The sequence below is a fragment of the Panthera onca genome, chromosome B1, assembly GCF_046562875.1.
Source record: "Panthera onca isolate mPanOnc1 chromosome B1, mPanOnc1 haplotype 2, whole genome shotgun sequence".
NCBI classification, from domain to species: Eukaryota; Metazoa; Chordata; class Mammalia; order Carnivora; family Felidae; genus Panthera; species Panthera onca.
Genome location: NC_138342.1, coordinates 51,370,906 through 51,396,564, shown reverse-complemented (window position 1 = coordinate 51,396,564; position 25,659 = coordinate 51,370,906).

Sequence of the window (25,659 nt, the reverse complement as noted above, 5' to 3'; positions counted from 1 at the left end):
AGAAACACTTGATATGTTAGTGTTTTGAATCTTAGCTTTCTAATAGGGGTTTGATTTTAATTTAAATTTCCCTAATAACTGCTGATGTTGAACACATTCCCATGTGGTTATTTGCCATCTGTATGGCAAGCGGAGAAAAGTCCGTCCAAATATTTTTCCATTTTTTTAAATTATGTTGTTTTCTTATCATTGAACTTTAAGTTTTATGTTTGTTTATTTGTTTTAAGTGCTTGGGGTCTAAGACCTTTATCACATATATGATTTTCAAATATTTTCTCCCAGTCGGTGCCTTGTCTTTTCATTCACTTAATAGGGTTTGGTGGATACCAGAAGTCTTACTTTTGATGCAGTGCAATTTACCAGTTTGTGTAGACTGCAGATTTTGATGTGTTAGTTTTCATTTTCATTCGATTCAAAATTCTTTCTAATTTCCCTTTAGTTTTCTTTTTGACCCATGGATGAAAGTGTGTTTATTTAGCTTGTTTAGAAGTGTTTTATTTAGTTTCCATATACTTGGCAATGTTTTAGTGATATGTCTGTGATTTATTTCTAATTTCTAATGTTACGTTTAATTTAATCACATTGTGGTCAGAGAACATATATTTTATTATTTGAATTCTTTGATATTTATTAAAGCTTTTTTTATGTTTCAGAATATGGTAGTGTTCTGCTTGCACTTGGATTTTTTTTTCTTTTTTTTTTTTTTTGCTGTTTGTTGGTATCACCTATAAAGTCAATTATGCCAGGTTGTGTAATAGTGTTGGTCAAGACTTCTAAATCTTACTGGTTTTTTGGCTTTTTGTTCTATGTATTATTGAGAGAGGGCTATTGAAATATCCAACTATGATTTTGGATTTACTGATTTTTCTTTAGAGTTTTATCAGATTTTGCCTCATGTATTTTGAAGCTTTGTTGCTATGGATGTAAATGGTAAAATTGTTATATCCTTTTAATGAGTTGATTCCGTCATTATTCAATGAGCTTCTTTATCCCTGGTAATGTATTTTGTCTCTACAATCTGCCGTATTTGGTATTAATCTAGCCATTTTAGCTTTGTTAGTTTTACCATGGTAAGTCTTTTACCAAGCTTTTATTTTAATCTATTTGTGTTTCACACTTAAAGTGTGTTTTGGTAGGTATGTAAAGCTAGAATATTGTTTCTCATCTAGTTTGACAATGTCTGACTTCTAAATGGGATGTTTTGATCACTTACATTTAATGTGATTACTGCTATGGTTACTCTTAAATCAATTTTCTATTTTTATCACCTTTTGATTTTTTTTCATTTTTTCCTTATGGATAAATTGAATATTTTGTATTCCTTTTTATCTCAATCACAGGCTTACTCATTATAATCTTTTGTTGTAGTAGTTGTTGATTTAGAGTTGGAGATATACATCTTTAACTTTTCTCAGTCTACCAATGTTATATTATACCATGTCACATATAGATAAGAACTTTACAATAGTATACATTCATTCCTACACCCCACCCCACAACCTCTGTACTTCTATCACACATTTCGCTTACACATTATAAATTATATTTATAATATAATAATATATTTTATATATATATATATATATATATATATATAGTTGTCTATGTATTTACTGTTTCCAGTGCTTTTATTTCTGTATGCAGATACATATTTCCATCAGTATCACTATCCTTCTGCCTGAAGAATTTCCTTTCACATTTCTTATAGAGTGGGTCTGTTGGAGAAACAGAGGTGATTTTTATGGAATCAATTGGAAGTTACTCCTAAAAGTTGAGTTGTTGATTTGAATGACATTTGCATTATTTTAGTAAAATTTGGTTGACACTAATAAAAGGAAACAAAAGATAAATACATATTTTCATAAATTGCCACAAAATAAACATTCCCAGGTAATCACACAGATCAAGAGAAAGAACACTGTAAGCAAGTCTGAAGATTCCTTATGATTCTTCCAATCATTACACAAGGTTAATTAACTTCCTGACATCTAATATCATAGTTTATCTATGCATGCTTTTAAAAATTATGTAAGTAAACTCATGCAGTAAATGTACATCTAGGTCTGGTTACTCTGTGATATTTGTGCTTGATTTGTGTTGGAGAGATTTACCCATGTTTCTTGTGTATCGTGTATCATGTTCCTTTGTATCATGTTCATTTTCATTAATGTGTATTATTCCAATAAATCACTATGGCAAAATTGATTTAACCATAAACTAGATGGACATTTGAGTGCTTTACAATTTTTGCTATTTATAAGAGTACTTTCATGAACTTTCTTTTTTCATGTCCTTTGGTTAACATATAAACAAATTTTGATTTAGCGTATACCAAGAAGGGAAATCCCTTGGCCATACATAGGCATATAGCCGATTTTGTAGATACTACCAAACAGTTATCCAAGCTAAATGATCCAATTTACTCTCTCAAAAGTGCTGTAGGAAATTTCAATTTATGCAAATCCTTGGTAATATTTACAGTTGCCTATTTGTTTTCCTTTTAGCCATTATGGTAACTACATAGGAATGTCTCAGTACAGTTTCACTTTTATGAATTAGTGACTGAATATCCTTTTCAAAGTATGTGGTCAAGTATATGATTCATTTATTCATTGTTATGCTCTCAAAATTGTGTAGAAGTTGTTTAGTATTTGATTAATTCTTCATTTATTTAATGGTGTTTTTTTTTAATAAGTAGAAATTCTTAAAACTAATTTTCTCCTAGTTATTTTTTGTCCCTCTGGTTAGCACTACTTGGACCCTTCTGAAAGAATATATAGCTACCTTAAAGTTATAAGAATATTTTCTGTTTACATCTTAGAAACAACTTTTTATCATTCATATTTTGATATTCAATCAGAAATTGTTTCTTATGCATCAAGAAAGCATATTGTTTTTTATAGATGAATTTAAAATTAACTATTTATTGAAAATAAAATCCAAAAATAATTAAATAATAATTGAAAGATAAGCAACTCTTCTCTACACTGAGGTTTCACATTTGTCATAACTCCGGGGTTGGTCATTAATGGATGGATCTGTTGTAATTTGGTATCTCCTGATGGACAATTTTTCAATCCATTGGCAAATAACACATTATAAAAATTATAATAGTTTACACTATGATTTTATATATGTAGCCCACATTTCACATGTGCTTGAGGGTGGGGTTCTTGTCTTTCTGCTTGATATACATACCGTTCTTATAAGCATTGTGCTATGACAGGAGCTTACATAATGCCTTTATAATCTAGTCTATAGTCATTTTTAAGAATATTTTCCCTTTTGCTTTTCAATTTGTTTTCTCTCTTTTTGCATGCCTAATCATTTTTGTTTGCCTGACAGATGTGTCTATACATCTTGTAGAGACTCTAAGCGACATTGATTCAGAGAGGATTCACCCTGTTGTTTGTTAAGTAGATGTTACCTTAAATTAATCAGGAATAGAGTTGTGCTATTTGGATTGTAATTTGGTAATGTTCTCTCCAGTTCTGGTTTACATGCCACTATCTTTGTCTGGGATTACACATTTCAGCTGAAATCTGATTTTCTGAGGGTTTTTGCAATCAAGTTCCAACCTCCATTTTCTGTGTTCTTACTCCCATAAGCTGCTTGATAACATTCAGTCTATTTTTAGAGGTGTTTGCCTTAGCTGTTTGCTCCTGTTTTCAGGATTTGGTAGATTTTCTTTAGGGGAAATGACTATGGGTTTAGTACCTATCCAGTCATCAATTTCTTTATTCTAACACCACAGAACCATGAAAAGCTCTGTCAGTTTTAACTGTCCTTCAGCAGCAGTCCAGGACCAGGCAAAGCACACATTTTTTAATCTCTTGCATTTTCTACATTTCACCGATTTTCATGAAAGAAAAGGCTATAGAAGTTTAGCTTAACTTTTCTTTGAGTCTTCACTATGCAAACTCTTTGCCCTTCTAGTTCTTACTTATACATAGTTCTCTTATATCTTTAACAAGGGGATTTTAATATTTTATCCAACTTTATTACTGTTTCCAGCAGTAGTATTGGAATGCCACAAGCTTTTATGTCCTATCATAACTTATATTGCCGACAGATGTACTGACAGATTGCATTTGAAGAATGGATATACAGCTCCATTTTCTCTAGCATTATTTAATAGTGTCCTTTTTACTGCATCACCATTAGCAGAGGTTTGTTTTTGTTTTTGTTTTCCATTTTTGTCAGTTACACGGCTGAAGATGGATTTTATGTAGCTACAATTTATTTATACATAATGAATTCAATTGGTACATAGTTTTTTTTTTTTTTTTAATTTTTTTTAACATTTATTTTTGAGACAGAGAGAGACAGAGCATGAACAGGGGAGGGGCAGAGAGAGAGGGAGACACAGAATCTGAAACAGGCTCCAGGCTCTGAGCTGTCAGCACAGAGCCCGAAGCGGGGCTCGAACTCACGGACTGTGAGATTGTGACCTGAGCCAAAGTCGGATGCTTAACGGACCAAGCCACCCAGGCGCCCCTCAATTGGTACATAGTTTTATGGTAAAGGCTGGTTCCTATTCAGTCAAGATTTATTTGAGGGTATTCTGAAATAGTTTTATAAGTATAATATACATATATTAGTCTAGGAGAGAAACTATGTTTAGTTTTGATAATCGTATGTTTTTGAGATTCACTAGGAGATAAGGCCAAAGTCAATATTTTGACCAGAAAAGAGGTAAAAACAATAATTCAAGAAAACTTCAACCAATTAGAATCTCTGGGAAACTCTGTATAATTATAATTAATAATAATCTAACTTCAGAATTTTTATAAATCAAATATTATTTGCACATGCATTAGAGTAATAAAGAATAGCTAGTTTTTCAAAATACTTTATTATCCACACAACAACCTTCTGCAAAACGCACTGTAAAACATACATAAGCAAGAGTTTTCTTTCTAAAATTTTATTTGTAGTTTTGTTGGTTCTATAATAGAAAATACTTTTTTGGGACTTAGAATGTAATCCAATGCATAGCATTTCTGAATTATTGGAATAGGGTTTTATTTGTTTGCACCGAGATATGCCTGGGAGCAATTACCCAACTCATAATTTATGGAGACTTTCAGTTGACCAAAATAATACATGTTCTGAAAAATATAATATCCTCAAGCCTCAAGCTTTTTTCTTAGATTTTGAACACTATGTTATAGGCAAGTTTTTCATTAAATCTGCAGAGTCAATATGACCAAAGCTTCTGATCTTTTCTTGAGTTCTTTTTAACACTGCTGCTCAATGTGACTTTGCTTCAGGTTTAGGAGTGATGTTTCTGTGTCATACAGAGAGATTTCTATACTTCCTGTCTTATTAAGACTGACAAGTTACCAGGAAAGTTATGGCAACCAAACAAAAATATCACTCTGCTTACTTAGAGAGTTCTTTTACTTTGATCTTTTTGGATGATGCACCTGAATTTATTTCTGTTCCACACCTGAGAATTTGTTCATTTGATCTTATTTTTTGGAGGATTTTTTTTTTCTTGAAGATATTTCATCTGTTCATTTCATTGCTGCTATCACAAATATATCATGACTTTCCAAGTCCCATTTACTTTCCATCTTTCTAAAGGGATTTTTTTCCTAACAAAAACCTTCGTGAAATCCTAAAGGTTAAGTTATGATGTATCCTTTTTTAATATTTTTAAGAAAGCTGAATATTTTCATTCGACACCTGATGTTGCATTATTGGAATTATATTGTCTACTGAATCATAATTTTATGGAGACTGAGTTACTTAAATTAACTATTACTCAAAATGGTCTATAACTACCCCACAAGTTACTCACTGTACTTTATAAATAATATAGTTAATTCTTCTAGTGATCTTTAAAAAAACTTCAAGTCTTATTTTAGTGTGGCTTTATTAAAATGTGGTTTAGTCTCATAATGAGCACAGTTTTATTAAAGTAGTATGTATTTTCTTAAAATATTGATTTTTTTAAAATGCTATTTCAACCATGCATATTCTTTTATAAAGAAATATACCACTAACTCAGGATATAGATATAGTTTGTCCAAGAGTGTGCTAGATTAATATGCTTAAGTTCTCTCTATTTTTCAATGATATATTCCAGAAAGGTTTAACTTTTCAAAAAAATATATATATTTATTAGGAAATAAGATGACACATAACAATGACGTAGATATTATTTGTATTATTAGAAATTCTGTATACATGTGAGTTTATTTTGCAGACATTAATTGAACAATCATATTTCTGGAACTCTGGTATGCACTTTCCGTTAGAAGTTTTTTTTTTTTTTTTTTTTAAGTAATAGCAGTCATTTTAAGTAGATAATACACTAGATAAGGAGAAAAATAAGTTAATCTATTGATATACCATATTCTCAACTGGATAAGAACAACTTAGAAATGTGAACTTGACACTATGGGGAGCAAAGAAGAACTCAAGGAAATAATAGTAATAATAATAATGATAACAATAGAATATATTATTTCCCAATATTAGTTTTCAAATAATTAGATGGTTTACTGTAATATAAAAATATTTGCACTAATTATCTGATGAATCTTCTTGTAACCTATGATGTGAAATATGTTTTCATTCCACAAATTTAAAAAGAAAGTATACTTTTATAGTTGTAAAGAAAGGAATTGAGGAATGGTTCTCTAAAGATCTTGTGACATAAATATATCATTTATAGAGTGGCAGTTTTTTTTTTCTTCCATAAAGATGCTAGAGCAGTGAAACACTATTTTCATGTTTTCTAGTCTTTAGCTGTCATCAAAACGTACTTGGGAGAGCAAATGGCATGGTGTTAGGAAGTGTATTCACTGAGTTTATCTGCCTGAGTTTGAATCTCAGCACCACAAATTACAAACTATGTAATTTTAATCAAGTAAGATTTTCATTTTAATTCTTCATTTCATTATGTGGGAAATTCTAACGCTGATACTTACTCCTACATTGAATATTTGTAAAGATTAAATAAAATTAAATAATGTTTATATAAACATAGCACCCAATAAAGGTTATCTATAATTATGTTATATCCTAACAATTACATACATGGCCTTTTTAAGATATAAATGTACACATTAAAGACAAAATGAGACAAAAATAATGAAAAGAAATGATGAAAATATAGTATTCTGAATTTTTTATGATGAAGGAAATTATTTGGACATATTTATGTATATATTATTCCCACCTAAGAAATTCTTTTTATCTTTTGATATATGCAAACATGCACAATGAAGACAATTTACATATATATATTTCATCCAGAAAAAATAAAAAGGAGTGGAAAGTAGTCAAGTACTAGTGATTTCAGGGATCTGTGTCTGATTAAAAAAAAACAAATACTCAAACTACCTCCAACCCCGTATACCCCATACACCCACACAAAATAAAAAGTTCAGTACATTAAATGAGTAGGTATGAGGTATATAGATGAGAAAAATCCCCACATAGAATTTTTATACTTTTCTATAATGTTTTCTACAGTGCATTTATTTAGTAAAGGCATAAACAAGCTAAGTTTATAGAAAACATTATTTTTTTTAATTTTTATTTAGTTATCTTGAGAGACAGAGAGAGAAAGAGAGAGAGAGGGAAAGAGAGAGAGAGGGAAAGAGAGAATCCCAAGCAAGCTCCATGCTCAATGTGGAGCTCAGCAGGGGGCTCAGTCTCACAATTGCGATATCGCGACCTGAGCAGATATCAAGACTCAGACAACTGACTGAACCAACCTGGCGCTCCCAAAACATTATTCTTATTTAATATTTATTACTATTTAAAAAAATCATTTGCCAAAGCTGTATTTTTCACAGCTTCCTTAAAACATTCTATGATTTAGAATAAGTGGGAAAAAATAATATTCAGAAAGTCTCCCTCATATAATTGCATTTAAAAGTTTATAATTATGTTAGGAACTACATTTAATAATAGAAATGTTAGCTTATAATGTTTACAATAAAAATGCAGAACTATAAAATTATATTTTGAGAAAATGGATAGGTCTAAATTAATTGCTCATTTTAATTTTGACTAATATACTTAATATTGGCAAAATAATTTCTGCCACTGACATTGCTACACATTTATATACACATTTTGATATATGAAGTATTTTTCAATATTGCATATGATTTACTTTAATTTGGGAAACAAATTCACAAGTGAATATCCTCATTTTGCAAATTGCAAATTATATTGATAAAGTTAATTTCCCAGTTACAGTCAAAAGAAGAGCATAACCAAGACTTGCATCAGTATGAAGTTCTCTGGTGTCATGACAGTTAATCTTACTGCACTATCAAAAAGCAAAATCGGGGTGCCTCAGTGGGTTAAGCGTCCAACTCTTGATTTCAGCTCAGGTCATGATCTCATGAGGTTGGGCTCTGCGCTGACAGCACAAAGTCTGCTTGGGATTCTCTCTCCCTCTCTCTGTCCTTCCCCTGCTCATGTGCTCGCTCTCTCTCTCTCTCTCTCAAAATAAATAAGTAAACATTAAAAAAAAAGTTAAATAGACTGATTTTATTACTATGGTCAAAAGATGTGCTTTATTTCCTAAGATATGATGAAGTTTAATAACAGCCTTATATTTAGGCAGAAAAACTGGACATTGTAGGAAGCCACAACTTACAAGTACCCAACTTCCACAGGGGGGAGGTAACAATTAGCATTTACTCCATGATATTAGGCTCACTATGTAAAAATTGAAATGCTCCTGGGATAGTTAATGCTATTTATTCTAGGGAGCATATGGTTCCTAGTGTTTGTAGTACTGTTGGATAAATCTGCTTTTATTTGTCTGCTTTTTTTACTGGTGCCTTGTACAACACCTTTTGTGGCAATAGACAGATGGACTTATGCTGAAATTCTGAACACCTGTCAGGAGCACAAATGTTAGATTGTCAAAAACTTAGACGAACTTCAGGACTAAAGATTCTCCAGTCTAGTAACTCTTGTTTGACTTCTCATTAAAACATCCTTGAAAACTTGCCAAAACAAAAACAAATATCTTTTTTCACAGCAGTGGAAAAAAAGAGTCTGACATGCTACAATATGGGAATAATTGTCACATAACACAGTGTTACTGGAATAAGCAAAGCAATAAAGGACATCAGCACATATTTTGCATCCTGTTATCAGAAAGGAGAAAAAGGCATAATAAGAAAGTTAAGAAGAAAACAGATACACCACAAAACCTGTGATTGAATACTAGCCCAAGAAATGGAGACTGAAAGATTCCTGGAAGCTGTTTACCCTTGGACAGTTACGCTGTTGTCATATGTCTAGGCTATGAAGAATAATTGCAAGTGGCTCTCAAAATCTGAGAAATGAGTAATTGAGCAGGAGATGCTCCCATGACGTCCAGGTTTAAAACCACAGTAAGTTACCTCCTACTAGATTTCTGCTACGAACTGCACACAAAAATATGGGATTCACTATTAGATAAGAAAGGAGAATTCTCTTAGAGAAAGGGCATGGCCAGAAGACAATTAAGGACCATCCCTGATGCTGGATAAATGTATCTTCTTTCATGGATAAGTAAGCATAAAGAAAAAAAAAAAGTAAGACAGAGACCATTTTTGCATTAATGAAACATTTTAAAACTAGGAAGACCACACTAGGGGCGCCTGGGTTGCTCAATCATTTACATGCCTGACTGACTCTTGATATTGGCTCAGGTTGCTATCTCATGGTGGTGAGATCAGCCCCAAGTTGGGTCCCGCTGAACATGGAGTCTGCTTGGGATGCTCTCTCTCTCTCTCTCTCTCTCTCTCTCTCTCTCTCTTTCTTTCTCTCTGCCCCTCCCCTGCTTGCATACCCTCTCTCTCTCTAAATAAATAAATTGACTTTAAAAAAAAAGAAAAAGAGGACACTAATTTTAGGGCTTTTAAAGAAAATCTTTTTTTCTGAATTTTATTTCTATCAGAAACCAAATAAAGCAAAAGAAAGTTTCCTGCTTTTTACTCTCCACAAAGTAATAGCCTATGGTGTCCCTATAAATAAGAATTCATTATGATGCAGAACAGATTGAAAAGGCAAAAGAAAATCCTGAGAAGAAATAACAAATAACACTAAGGAAAGCCAGTAGAGTTTAAAATTTTAGTAGCATGATTGAATCTATATTACAAATCAACAGAAAACAAAATTGAGGCCAGAAAAAGTGCAAAGTGTATTTCAAAGGTCAAATAAAAGTAGTTCTATGACATTTAATATAAAATAAAACAAGGTGAAAATTATGAATGATGATAGCTGAAGGACGCCTAGGTGGCTCAATTGGTTAAGTGTCCAACTTCAGCTCAGGTCATGATCTCGCAGTTTCGTGAGTTCGAGCCCCATGTTGGACTCTGTGCTGACAGCTCAGAGCCTGAAGCCTGCCTTGGATTCTGTGTGTCTCTCTCTGCCCCTCGCCCTCTCATGCTTCCCACCCCTCTCAAACATAAACATTAAAAAATTTTTAAAAATGAATGATGATAATTGATATGTATATACAACATAGAAATCTAATTTTCAAATAAGAGACATTAACAAATAATTATATTAAACAAGGAGGGAAGAAATTAATAATCAGAATTTTATTGGAGAAAAATAAAATAGTGAACTGAAAAGACAAATACCATGAAAAGGAAAATTAATTGAAATGCAAATGACAAAAAGTACCAATATCCATAATCTAAATTATTCTTATCTATATGTCTTAAAACAGTCACTTAAATTTCCTCTGACACAAAAAAATCAAAACAAGAGTGTAATTCAGAAAGTGAAATTATAGCATCAAGAAAGTGTAAAAAAAATCTAGTAAAGTAAGTGCAAATTAAAAAGTGCAAAATAGCATTTTTATTAGTAATATTGCAAACTATTGGAATGCAATGATAATATTCAACTGAATTCTTCAGTGTCCTGTTAAGGAGAGAGCACACTGAATTCGGTTGCTCTCAAAGATATTTACAAGGTTAGAGGAATACTTCGGAGAAGCACAGCAGAAGGTTGTTATCACTCACAGGTTTGAAGAGGTAATACGAAAGATGAGAGAGATTATCTGGCTGGATATATATGAATATCTATATATTCGATGACAGAAGAGAGAATGTGTGTATGTTAGAGTTTTTTCGGTGAAGTGGGCCACCTGGAAGAAGCTGTGCCTTTTGACTAAAGAACACATGATTTAGCAAATAGGACAATCCTGCATGAAGGAGTGAGAGGGAAGAGACACCTAACTCACTTAACTCCCTCTCTCCAATATCTATCTTAGGTTTTAGCAGCAGCTTTCACTCCTTTTCAGCCTGTTTCTACAAGTCCATTTATGGTGTAACCCATATGTTTATGTGTTTTGAGTTCAGCAGGAAAGAAAGCTTTGCAACAGATTCAGACTGCTTGGCAAAGTGCTGTGACACTGGGGCATAGGGTATAGCAGATGGTGGATGGTAGATGAAGTGCCTCTGACAAAGAAGAACACTGTAATTTGCCAGTAGGCAAATCATGCATATTCCAAGGATTTTAGAGCAAGTGTAAGCCATCTGATGCAGAAATTTATCTTTTTTTTAATAGTTCTGCATTAATATTGTGCTTGGTAGAGACTGAGTGGTTTAGCATGGACCTCTAGATTACTAGGACCTAGCTATCCATCTTGGACTCTAAATGTCTGAGTCATCAAGCCATAAAACTAAGTGCTTTAGCAGCACTCCACTGTCAAGTTAAAATTGTGAATAAGAGAGGAGATATTGGAGGCATAACTAAGTTGCATAAGGAAGTGTCTCATCTCTCAGATGCTGATGGAACATCCCATAGGATTGCTTAATTGAAAAGAAAATGAAATCATCTAGTTTACAGATTGTGCTAATTAGCATGCTGGTATCACGTGACAGTGAGCAACTGTACGGAAATCCTCCAAATGGGATAAACTTTACATGCCTAATTGCTGACCTTTCTAGAGGGAGAGAGGAGAAGTCTAAATCTGTGTTGATTCATGAAATGTGGCTAACAGTTTGACAATTGGTCAAGGACTTGGAAAGAGCAAGATTGGAAATTTGATGACAAGTAGGTCTGGGAAAGAGCAAATTGAGGTTGTTTGTTTCCCGAAGAAGCGCACATCAAAATAAATCACAGACAAAGGAATCTCTCCGTTATAAGATGATCAAGATAATCTTTTCTGTGGGTGTCAGTAATCTGCTTCCCCAGCTACTCTTTTCCTTGTTTAATGGACTCATTAGAGTATCTTGATGACAATAAGGAGGAGATTATGCATGAGTTCAACAAAAACAATAATTTCCATTCAACAAGGCTGAGCTGGTCATAGCTAACAGCAAAACTCTCAGTGAGTCCCTGATATGTCACCATTCTAGAGGGGAAATAGCAAGTCACATGAAAGCAGGCTGATAAATTGAACCATTTCCATCATGACATTTTTACTTTTATTAGAAGATGCATACCTTTTTTAATTTTTTTAAATAAATATTTAGTATCAGTTTTGAGAAGTAATAAACATACCATACAATTCACCTATGTAAGGTGTACGTTCAATGCTTTCAGTATGTTCATATGGTTTTGCAGCCATGATCACAACTTCGGAATATTTTACATTCCCACCAAGAAATATTTGGTGATTATAATTTCTGAACATCCCCATCAATACTTGTTCTTGTCCATATTTTTATTATAGCCATCCAGTGGATGGGAAATGGAATTTCATTGTGGTTTTTATTTGCATTCCCCTAATAAGTAATGATGAATATCTTTTCATGTACTTACTGGCCATTTGCATATCCTTTTATGAAATATGTCTATTCCAATGTTTTAACCGTTTTTAAATTGGGTCAAAATTTCGTTCTGTAATCTAGATCCAATTTCCCTGGTAGATATGTAATTTTAAAATTTTATCCCATTCTGTGGTTTGTGTTTTTACTTTCTTGCTATTTGAGTGAGACCTTTGTTCTTTGAGTGAACACTAAGGGTTAGAGACTAGCAACACTTGGCCTTTAAACATTTTTCTTTTGGAAAAAAACAAGTTGAGGAAGTGAGGTATGGAATCTCAGTATTCTCTGTCTTCTGTGACTGGAGTAGGGCTCTGTCCTGTAAGTAAGAGCTTGGCTGGGGGAAAGATGTGCTCCTTTCCTGGGAACATCTTATGTTGGGATAGGAATAGAGCCTATGCAAGGGCTCATGCTCATGCATGGAGAGTAAAAAAACAACAGCCTGAACCTCTGGGGTGAAACTGTAGACCCAGACAGGAAGCCTGGAAGATAAGAGAACCCTGTATTAGTGGCCACACATGCACAGGATAGAATTTCCATAACATGGAAGTGACGTAGGAAGGATGTGTGGTAAGATAACAGACTGTATCACAAATGCTACAAACTGGTATTATTCTCATTAAGATTTAGCAGATTTTCATATATGGACATTTTTCTATTTACTATATGCCCTTCAGACAATTTCCAGAGATTTTCAATGATTATACTTTTGTATCATTGAGCAATTTTGCTTTGCTGAGACAAGATTGCACCAATATCCTTACTCCACCATTCCAGAAGTCATGTATTAAGATACTCGATTTTTTTTTCTCCCATACCTGTGGTGTTTCTGCTGTAACCCTAATCTATATATTTATAGAATGCTACTTGCTGTCTTGGTATTCCATACATCACTGCTTCTAAAAGGAAGCATATTCCTGAAAGTAACTCATTGTGATTCAAGGCAATAGCATCTGGGCCACAGACTTTATTGGTCTTACTATGAGCTGAATAGAGCATTTGGTCTGAAAGGACAGTAGGATAACACTCTGAATGTTTGGCTTTATTTCCAAGCAGTAGTGTATCTGAACCAGCAACAAATAGATGGCACTATTTTCCCCATAGTCAAATATACGGGTCAGAAAACCAAGCGGTAGGTATAGGTATGTCTCATTTGACCCCAAATTATTCACTAGAAAATTGCTAAACAATTTTTTCTTCACTTTATGTGTATACATATATGTGTCTTCTTGTGTGTGTGTTAAATAGAAAGTGTATTACCAATTATTTTTCTTTAATTTTCTTTTCTTAGTATTTCACAAGCGTGCATATAGTAATTGACCAAATATTTCACTATGTAATTATATTTTTAATAAACAGAATAGCTCATTGAGATTATAAAAGAGCTAGAAGAAGAATAGATATCAATAAATATGAAGAGGCATATTGGATTGTGTCTGACTTTATGGGAGAGGTAAGCGTGATTTTGGTGGTATGAGAGAGAATTATATCATGTTAGGTGGTGGTATGCTGGTGTTACTGTTTATATTAACAAGTTGAATATTATATATTATATTTACATATAATTATATATGTAAATAATATAAATATATATAAGTAATATAATCACATATAATATAACATATATCTTATAAAATTAGTATAAGGAGATATTTATATCTCTTGAGTTTATGAGGGGTTGGGCTGCACAGCGTTACCTGGTTAGCTCAGTAGCATTTCCGCTTACATCTATTCAATGCAGAGAGAAGCCCTGGCATAGATTTCTAAGAGTCTCTTTACCCTGTTGTTTTGGGCTAGACTTTGCCAATAAGAGGAGCTCACAAGAAATTTGGAAGGTGGTGAGGGGGGCACCTGGGTGTTTCAGATGGTTAAGCATCCAATTTTGGCTCAGGCCACGATCTCACAGTTCACAGGTTTGAGCACTGCGTCAGACTCTGTGCTGACGGCTTGGAGACTAGAGTCTCCTTTGGATTCTGTATCTCCCCCTCTTTACCCCTCTCCTGCTTGTGCTCCGTCTCTCTCAAAACTAAATAAACATTAAAAAAAAATAAGATACTTGGAAGGTGGATGGGAAAGGGACAGGGAAACTATTATTTTTGGAGGTTGTTGTGGTCAGACAAGATGGCCCTGAAGACTTCTCCATGACTTCCTGACTCTCTATCACAATGAGTAGAGGTGTCAGATTAGCAGTTCTCTGAGTTTGTGTTTTGATATTTTAGGCATATAAGTGATTTCACAGATCTCTATACTTGTTCTTGTTTCATAGCCATATATGTGCTATTCTCCTCAGAACTTGCACTAATGCCAGTTTTTCATATGCCTCAGCTGTGGTCTTCCAGATTGTCCTCCCCTAAGGCCCATCCATATATGTGTAAGTCCTTACGCTCACATTTACCCCCTTTGTTCTCCTAACACATGTAGTGGTTAGTGTTTCTGATCAAACTGAGATTGACATATGATGTAAGTCCCGTGTAATAGAAACATGGTCAAGTATTAAAATTCTCATGTATATTTACAACAATATAGATGAAGCTAGGGAGTACTACACTAAGTGAAATAAGACAGTCAGAAAAAGACAAATACCATATGATTTTACTCATATGTGGAATTAAGAAACAAACAAATAAAGGAAAAAAAGAGAGACAAACCAAGAAATAAATTCTTAACTACAGAGCACAAACTGGTGATTACCAGAGGGGAGGTGGGTGTGGGAAGGGGTGAAGTAGGTGATGAGGATTAAAGAGTACACCTATCATGATGACTACTGAGTAATGTATAGAATTGCTGAATCACTATACTGTACACCTGAAACTAATGTAACCCTGTATGTTAACTATCCTAGAATTAAAATAAAAAACAATAAAGTTTTTTTTTCAATTTTTGTGAATAGCTAAATGTAGTATTATTAAAAGTATTTGTATAACACACTGATAAATTAAAAAATCAGTTTCTGTAAATTATATATATATAACATAAAATAATGTAAGTTACCATTTAATTTAATTTAATTGTATTTTATTTTATTTTATGAAAAGCATTTGCCCAACTAATCACACTAGGCTCCTTTTCACTTCTGCATGGGTACTCTTAAATACCTTTAGTCCCCATGTGCACTTCCTTCTATATAGCCCTCTCCCATGAAGAGGAGTGAAGAATTGGGAATTATTGAGTACATAGAAATTGCTTAGTGATATAAATATATATATATATATATATATATATATCAAATTAACTATTTGTATATATATGTATATATATATATATAGTTAATTTGCTATTTAATATTTAATAATTAAATTGTTCTTTTGTGTTAAGGCTCCAACTCTGTGGATTATGGGATAACAGGAAAGGATAGGAAGATGTCCGAGGCTCTAAGTTTTGACAGTTTTTTCCCCTAGAATTCCCATGTCAGATAATGATCTGTTTAGGGAGATTCTGACCCTTCAGCGTGGAGGCAAAGCAGTGGAAAGATACCAGACACTGTGGGACGGCTACAAAATGGAGCAAGATGCATTGCATAACCTAGCATGCCAGGAAGTGTGGAAAACGGATGTTGATCAATAACGCATTGTGAGGCCATTATCTAAAATAGCTTCCCTTCTGTCAGTGTCATTTTATGATCCTCCCACATGCAGCCATCTTAGTTCTTTCATATTGGTCACAACAGCACTGTTACAAGTTAAAAAAAAAAAAAACACCTTTATTTATTTGAAGTACATTATGTTGGTTGCTTTTTAAATAATCCAGTGGAAATCCTTTGCCAGACTTCTAGCAAGCATCATGAGAAAAGTTAAGAGTGGAAATTCTGGCACACTCCAGTGGACAACCTTTTAATTGTATGACACCTAACTTTTTTTATAAAGTCTGGGGGTAAATCAGTGGTCATTAAGGAGCCTGGGAGACTAATCTAGCCAGGATGATTTCTAAGCGTACTAAATATATAAACTTCCTTTCAGGTCTGTATTCTTGGCTTTTACAGGGTGTACTTTGAGATCAATTGTTTTTAAGTGGGAAATAGTAAATCTGTTTATATACAAGTCTTGACTGACTTTACACAATTTATTACTAGACCAACATAAGTCACTCACGCAAGTGTTACAGCTGTATAAAAATAGAGTAAAGTAAAAAATTGAGGAGATTATGCATGACTTAAAAAATTCTCATACGTGATATATTGTTTGGTGTTGTTGATGGGTGAACAAACTACAAAATGTGCTTTTATCTGGAATAATCAATGGTCAAGAGCAGTTCTATTCCAAGTTCCAAGGGCAGAACTGTTTGAAGCATTTCCGCTAGCATAATCTGGTATTTATTTTCAGGCGACCCTCTGAATTGATATGACTAAAACATTCCTCCCTAGACAGCCAATAACCTGGAAGCTGTATACCCTCTTGCACAATTCCAAGCAAACTTTAATTTTATCATCTGTGTGCTGGTGAAACTCATCATTAGGAATGTGAAACAAGATTATGAATAATATAAGTAATAGTTGGGCTTGGTCTTTTTAAAGTGCAATTTGTTTCCTGAAGAAGTGACTTTATAAAAAGTTCTCAATTCAAAAGGTCTTTAGCTCAAGACTTATTTATTCATTGTTTTTACAGATCCCAATAGTAACCAATATATTTTTGCCCCTTGCAGTTGATTTGGAACATGGATGATGTGTTCATTGTGCATGATATTTATGTTGATAACAATCATTTTCTTATTTCCAGTTTCATTAGCGTGGACTGCTCTCTTCCACTTTGTTCTTAACAAAGCAGAGTGAACAGTGCTGTTAAATACTACATGAGTCTGATTATCTCAGACTTAAAAGGGTTCTCATCTAAGTCAGAACGTTATTTTGATGTTAAATAATCATCTGAGACTTAACATGTTCAAAATTAAACTCTTTTCATGTGATGTATCTTACTTCCACGTTTTTTTTAGCTATTGTTATTATTAGAAATTAGTATGTAACAGTAGTTCAATCCAAAACCACAGAGTATTTTTTTACTTTTCTTTATTACACACTTGTAATTCAATTTCTCAGCAAATTTGGTGGGCTTTAGCTTCAAAATATATTTATAATTGGCCACCATCACTGGCACCGCATAGATCTGGTCCAAGTCACCATCATTTCTCACCTGCCTTGTGTTAATGGCCTCCTCTCTGGTCTTCTTACATCAGTATTACCACATACATTCTAGTCTCAACATAACTTCAGTGATCCTCTCAAAGTGTCTGACACTCTTTTGTGCTAAAGCTAGGAAAGCTTCACATTTCCTTTAGAGAAAAGTCAAATTCTACGTAAGTTCCAATGAAATCTCACCCATGTTTCCCCATCATCTTCTTTCCCGTTTGACCTCATTTCTTGTTGCTTGACCACAGCCACCCTTCTTGTGTCATCTTCACCTCTTTGCTGTTTCCTTAGACATACCAGATATCCTATTCCCCTAGGGCGTTAGAATATGTTAGAATAAGTTATCTAAAAATTTGCTCCTACACCTCCATCTAGTTTTTATTCAAAATTTACATTTTTTTCAGTGAAAACTTTTCTATCCTTCACATTTAATGTTAAATAATTCCAGCCCTCAGTGTCTCTTTTGAAACTTACCAAACTTTCCACATCCATTTTTTTCCAGAATACTTATCATTACCTAATATCATTTATATTTTACTTCTTTTGTGTTGCTATCTTTCCCACTAGAATGTAAGCTCTGTAAGATGATATTTGTTTCTTTTGTGTAATGCTATATTCCTAGGGATTGGAAGTGTGCCTGGCACAAAATAGTGGTAAATGAATACCTATCAATGAATAATTTAATGAAACACATTTTTAAAAAATCTTGATTCCATGCAGTTGAAATTTCCTATTTGACAACAATATGCAAAATTAAGATCCGTTAATATGGATATGATAAGTATACAATTGTGCAACATATTGCTACCTACAAAGTATTTCAATAGGGTAGACCATATGAAAAAGACTAGAGAGGCTTCAGGGTAGTTTGCAGATTTGTTTACTCAAAATTAGCTCCCAGTGTTTGAGGTTTTAAAATTATTTAAAAATATATATCCTTGCTTTTCTTCTTGGCAAAACTGTAGCAATTGCATTATATTTTGGCTACAAAGTCAACAGTAAATTCAGAATTCAAATTAATTTGTACATTATTTGCATAAAAGAGGTTTTCATATGAATCACATGATCATCCATGAAGTATTAATATTTAACTTAGGCCTTCGTCACTAAGTAGAATAAAAGCCTACTCATTATAAGGACACACAATTTAAAAGAGCAAATTATATTACCTCTAACCACAAGTTTGGATATTTTCCTAAGTTTTATGGGAAAAAAAGAAAGTTGCACCTGTATGCAACAGAAAATCTTTCTGTAGTGCAAAAATACAAGTGGTAGCCTTTGGGAATTATCATAATAGTTCTAATAGTTCTACCTATCTCAATATATCTGATACAAGCTTGTTTCTAAATTGCTTAAAGCTTTTATTAGCTTATAGAAGGGGCTCCTGGGTGGCTCAGTTGGTTGAGCGCTGACTTCGGCTCAGGTCATGATCTCACAGTTCTTGGGTTTAGGTCCCGCATCCCTGTCTGTGCTGACAGCTCAGAACCCAAGGCCTGCTTTGTATTTTCTGTCTCCCTCTCTCTCTGCTCCTTCCCCACTCGTGCTCTGCCTCTCTCTGTCTCTCAAAAATAAATAAACATTATTATAGAGTTGCTTGAGGAGAATCAGACCACTCATAGGACGATAGTTAAAAACAGAGGAGGAAGGTAACCATTTGGTTCAACTACTTAGTTGAATTCACTGATTCATTTCACTTGGAAAACAAGGTGTTGAAGCAGGCATTGGGCTGCTCGAATGGTGCTTATGACAGACACCTACTGTCTACCACTTTGAAAAATGTCCTCATCAGCTTTGCAGAGTTTGTGTTCTGTTTTTGAACTGGAATAAATCATGCATGCTTACTTCTCTCCAAGTCTCTTTCATCTTATAGTAAGAGAAATCAGCAGATTTGAATTTGATATCCAAGAAAATTACATTCAAACCTTGATTTTACTGTGTAAGACTATATAATTTACATTAAAGTAAATATAATCGACAGTGTACTGTAAAGCATAACATACTGCACACTTCTTGATATGACAAAATAAAACTTCAAAGAACATTTAACAATTTCATTTTTGATGTAAATTATCAATAACAATCATGACAGTTTTTGAGACAACAAAACAAATTCTAATATAAAATATTTTCTCACTGCCAAAAACTATCAGTGCCAGATTTCTCTCAAGATATGTCATTATTTCTGACCTGTTTAAAATGTTTCATCTTGGGCTCTGAAGCCAATTTTTATATGAAAATATATAGTTAATAAGTCCCTTTTCCATAGGGAGAGTCAGTTTTTATTACCAACTATTACAAGGAATTTCTGTAAAATTTCAATAAAAATATCTGGGAATGTAGCATAAAGTTTTGCTTATTTGTTTTTAATTTGAGTCACCAAAGAGCTAGTGAATTCATATAATGTAATTTATCTTCACACCAAATATTCTTTTATGACATTGGTATTTATTATTTATCAACATAGGTATTATAAAATTATGTTTTATCATTAAAATCATTTATTTTTAATAAAGAAATAGCATGTACATTTGAAAGAAAATATTATTTAGATGATTTTTGTGTATCCCTTCTTTTTTATACTCTTTTATATCAAAAAAAGAAGCTTTTCTTAATGATATATGATGATTCTTATAAACTTTGAGCAAAAGATTAGCTAAATCTTGGATGGAACCAGAATCTAAGAAACTATCAATAAGTGAGAAAATACAGATGCATTTTCTGTCGTCCTCTCCTCTCTGTGCAAATATGCTTTATTCTTCTTAAATATTGCAAATTGGGTTTCTGCACTTTTTTCATTCATTGAATAGGATATGATTGTTCCACTTTTCTTAAATTTATATAATGCTGCTCATATGAAAAAATGCGTGAAAACCATTGATCAAAATTCTGAATTTCAGAGAAAGAATATGATTGCTCCACTTGAATAATGTCAGCAATGGCCAAATTGGCTTGAGGCAGAGAAGAAAAGTTTATAAAGTTTACACATGCCTGTCAAGGGCTTATCCCCATAGATCTGAAGGCATCAAATTTGATACATGAGGTCTGAGTATCATATAACTATTATTAAATTACAAACCAGTTTTAACATTTTGAGACTTAAATACTGTAATTAAAAAGAGGATACCCTAGAAACAAAGATGGAATTGACATGTTAAATTTCATATGTTCTTGTGTTCTGTATATAGCAGGAAGACACAAAGAAGGAATTTTTTTATGTTTCTAGCCCTATGAATCATGGAATTTTGAAACATCAGTGACGATATTTACAACTTCAATAGAAAAACAACCATTCAAAAATGCAAATGTGTCTTCATAGATACGAGTGAGAATTATGTGTTCCAATGGTCTAAATTGAAACCCTGGCTCTAGTTTTATTAGTGTGTTCCCATAGGCATGTTACAAAACTCTGCTTTTTTTCATAGATATTTCTTCCCTAAAATACAATAAAAACTAGCTCTTAAGTGCATATGTTTTTGAGGAAAACTAACTTATGAAATCAGCACCTTAATGGGTTTCTGTAAAGTAACATAGCTTACATGCAATTGCTAAATAAGGGACGATGTTATTATAACAAGGAATTTTTCCATATTACATTTCCCCCAACATTTCAAAATACATTTTTGTTTTTCCAGACAAAAAGCTCAAAGTGAAATACACAATAGGAAACAGCAAACCGTAACACAATGCAATACCTTACATGATGCCCAATCATCTCATGCTCTTTTTGTTGCTCTGCACTCCATGGTTTGGCACCATACTCTTTCCTGGACATGCTTATTTCATATTTCCACCAGATTTGAACACTTTCCTCATCTCTCCATAACTACATAACCACAGTACTTCTTTGTACCTTTTATATCAAGTCTCTCCCTCATTTTATTCATTTTAATGTAAAGTATATATCTACTGTACTATTTTGTTAATTACTAGGAATGTAACCCGTCTTGTATATGCCCTAGTATAATTATTAGAGCTATTGCAGTTGTTGGTTCTCTGATTACAAAACTGCCCATGATTTGAGGTTTCTGCTCTTCACCTTGTATTTACTGCATGATTGTGCAGAATCTGAGGTTTTGCTACAACTCATATGTCACATTACAGCAGAAATAATATATCGAATAATGCTTGGAATATACAAAACACTCAAGAAATATTAGTTTTAGTTACTATTATACTCTTTCTTTCAAAGGCTCCTAAATCAAAGGGTGCCTGGGTGGCTCAGTCAGTTAAGCGTCTGACTTTGGTTCAGGTCATGATCTCGTGCATGGTCTGTGAGGTTGGGCTCTGTGCTGATGGATCAGAGCCTGGAGCCTGCTTCAGATTGTGTCTCCCTCTTGCCTCTACTCGCAACCCCTCCCCACTTGTGCTCTGTCTCTCTCTCTCCCTCAAAAATAAACATTTTTAAAACTTAGGAAAAAAAAGGCTCCTAAATCGAAAGGAGAAGCAGACAAAATATTAATCTAAACAAAGTTTAGCTGCTTTTTAAGGTAAAGGTATTTTGTATATGCTATGGGTGCAAAGATGAATAGGACATTATTTCTGTCTGTAAAAAGCTCACAAATATATCAGATATCGTGATATTAAATGCCACTATAAAAGCATGAACAAAATTCTAGGGGACAAAACCACGTGGATGCATAAATTCTAGTCAGGTAGAAAAGCCATGTGACACTTTATTATGGAGCAGGTAATATATAACAGATCAACGGAGGTCTAGATTTGAAAGCTGAGAAGACAAGGTAGGGTTGTCAGAGAAAATATAGGACACCCAGTAAAATCGGAATTTCTGATAAACAACAAACAGATTATTTTAGTATAAATGTCATATACAATATTTGGGACATACTTACACTAAAAATGTATCTGCTGTTTATCACAAATTCAAAGTGGATTGGAGTCCTGGATTTCCGTTTCCTAAATATGGTGACCTTAGCAGACATTCAGAAAGAGGAAATATGTTTGCAAAGGAAGTTGGTATTGAAACAAAATAGGAGGTTCAGATGACCGAAAGTGTGATTGGAAGGGGAAATATTTTATATGCAGTGATTAAGTAACTTATTAAATTTAAGTTTGGATTTGTCAGTACTGAGTCTAACAGAGATTCAGGCATGAAGTTGGACTCAGTGTCTTTAAAAACTTGCTCTCCACAAAACACACAAATATTGGACACAGAGTAAAGAAAATGCACTTTAATAGCACTGTTATACTCAAAGAACAGCGATGGAGGGGATCAAGGTTCTGCTCACAATTCTCCCACAAAAAAATTCGATAAACTGAAACTAAGAAGTTCACGAGGATCCAGATGCAAATACCATAAACCTAGAAATTTGGAGATTAAGATTCACAAAAGAAAAAATTACAACTAGACCTTGCCCTGCAAATTTGGATCATTAACCATGGGAACCACATTCAGAAGAGACTATTATTGCTACTACTGTTTGTATTAAAATTTTCAACACTACAGCCATAGGCATTTTCATTTTCTCTTGTCTGTGGAAATGTTACTTGTTTCCTTTTCTAGACCAACAGCAACTAACCGAAGTAACTGAAATATCTGTTTTGTGTAATTTATTCTTTGCTTCTCAATTCTATAGTTTATTACCATATGGCAATATCAGCAGAGGATACTTTGAGAATTAAAATGAAATTCAATGAAGTGGTCTAGCAAAACATAACATGCTAAGGAAAAATAGATTAATGCTGTTAACCTTAAGTCTATTGGAAATAGGCAATTCTATACCAGTAACTGATATATGAACATACGCATTTCCTTGGAGATGAAAGAATGATATGTAAGATTAATGTAAACATAAAAACCACCTCATATGTTATGGACCTTGCCCATTTCATTATTGTGCAAATTGACTTCTAATGATTCTCAAATAGAAGCCAGGAGATTATTTTCAACATATGTTCAATCCATTTGAATAATAGTGACAGCAAATTCCACAAGAGACTGTAAAGTTATGAAGTTTTCAGTGCTATTTTCTATGCTATTTACAGTGGTTTATATAATTTCCAGATAAGCCTCAAGGCCTGAAGTCCAGAGAATATACCGCAGTGAATGTCATGTGATTCATCCATAGGTTTTTCCTACTTGCCTTATGTAACTTGATTTGTATGTCAACTTGGCTAGGCTTTTGTGCCCAGTTCTTTGCTCAACCGCTAGTCTAAATGTTGCTGTGAAGGCATTTTGTTGATGTGACTGACATTTATAATTTGTTGATTTTAAATAAAGGATATTATCCACCATAATGTGGGTGGACCTCTCCAGTTAAAGGTGTTAAGAGGAAAAACAGATTTCCCAGAGTAGAAGGAATTCTACCTCAAGACTGGAACATAGAAATCCTGCCTTGGTTTCCAGCTTGCTTGCCACTCTGTGCATTTCAGACTCAAGACTACAAGTGTTGGAGTATAAACTGATGTTCTATGGTAAATTAAAGCTCGGAAAGTGCCGTTATTATAAAGCCAAGAATTAAATGGGGTTTATTTGAAATCTTATACATTGATGAGGCACTTAATTCTCTGGGACTAGTAAGCATAGAGGTACCCTATTCAATGTGTTTATGTTTAATTAGATTTAAATATTCAAATTTTTAAAAAAAATTTTTAATGTTTATTTATTTTTGGGAGAGAGAGAGACAGACAGAACATGATCAGGGGAGGGGCAGAAAGAGAGGGAGACACAGAATCCAAAGCAGGATCCAGGCTCTGAATTGTCTGTACAGAGCCCTATGCGGGGCTCAAACTCACGAGCTGTGTGATCATGACCTGAGCTGAGGTCAGACACTCAGCCAACTGAGACACCTAGGTGCCCCAATATTCAAATTATTTTTAATAATAGTCCAAAATATTCGTTTTCAAAAGTAATGTTTGTTGCTATTTAATGTATTGATATATCTGTGTGTTCTTGTGTGTGTCTAACTCATGTATGACATCTGTGCCAAACATTTTCAACTCCTTATTTAAATTAATGATAGCCAAGTACAATTTATAAATATATTTTCCTTTTTTTCCTTTTCTAAATTTTGAAAAGTTTTAACTGTATTGAAAAATTATTAAAAATTAAAAAAAAAGAACAGACAAATATATTTTCTTTTATTCTTCTCGAAGTTTCTTCTTAGCTAATATGGAAAGAAAAACCCTGGGGGTGCCTGGATGGCTCATTCAGCTAAGTGTCCGATTTGGTTTCAGCTCAGGTCATGATCTCACAGTTCATGACTTGAAGCCCTGCGTCCCTGCTTGGGATTCTCTCTCTGTCTCCCTCTCTCTTTGCCCCTCCCCCATTCAAGCCCTCTCAAAAATAAAACAAAAAGAAAAAGAAAAATCCTGGAATTCCTAGTGGTAATAGAGCTTGCCAGTTGTGTAGTTAACGGACTGTTCAGTATGGATAATGTTATTGTCACTATTGTCATTGTTTTTAGTAGCTTTGGTCTTTCAATAGCTATTTCCTCACTTAACAAGGGAGTTGTTTATTTAAATTGTAAGTTATTAATCTGTATAGCTATAGCCATACCTTGGAAATATTGCAGGTTTGGCTCCCGACCACTGTAATAAAGTGAATATCACAATAAAGCAAGTCAAATCAATTTTTTGGTTTCTTAGTATATACAAAAATTAAGTCTATACTATATGGTAGTCCATTTAGTATGCTACAGCATTATGTATAAGAAAATGTACATACCTTAATTAAAAGGTACTTTATTGCTAAAAAATGGTAACCATTATCTGCACTTTCAGGGAGTCGTAATCACTGATCACAGATCACCATAACAAATACAATAACAATGAAAA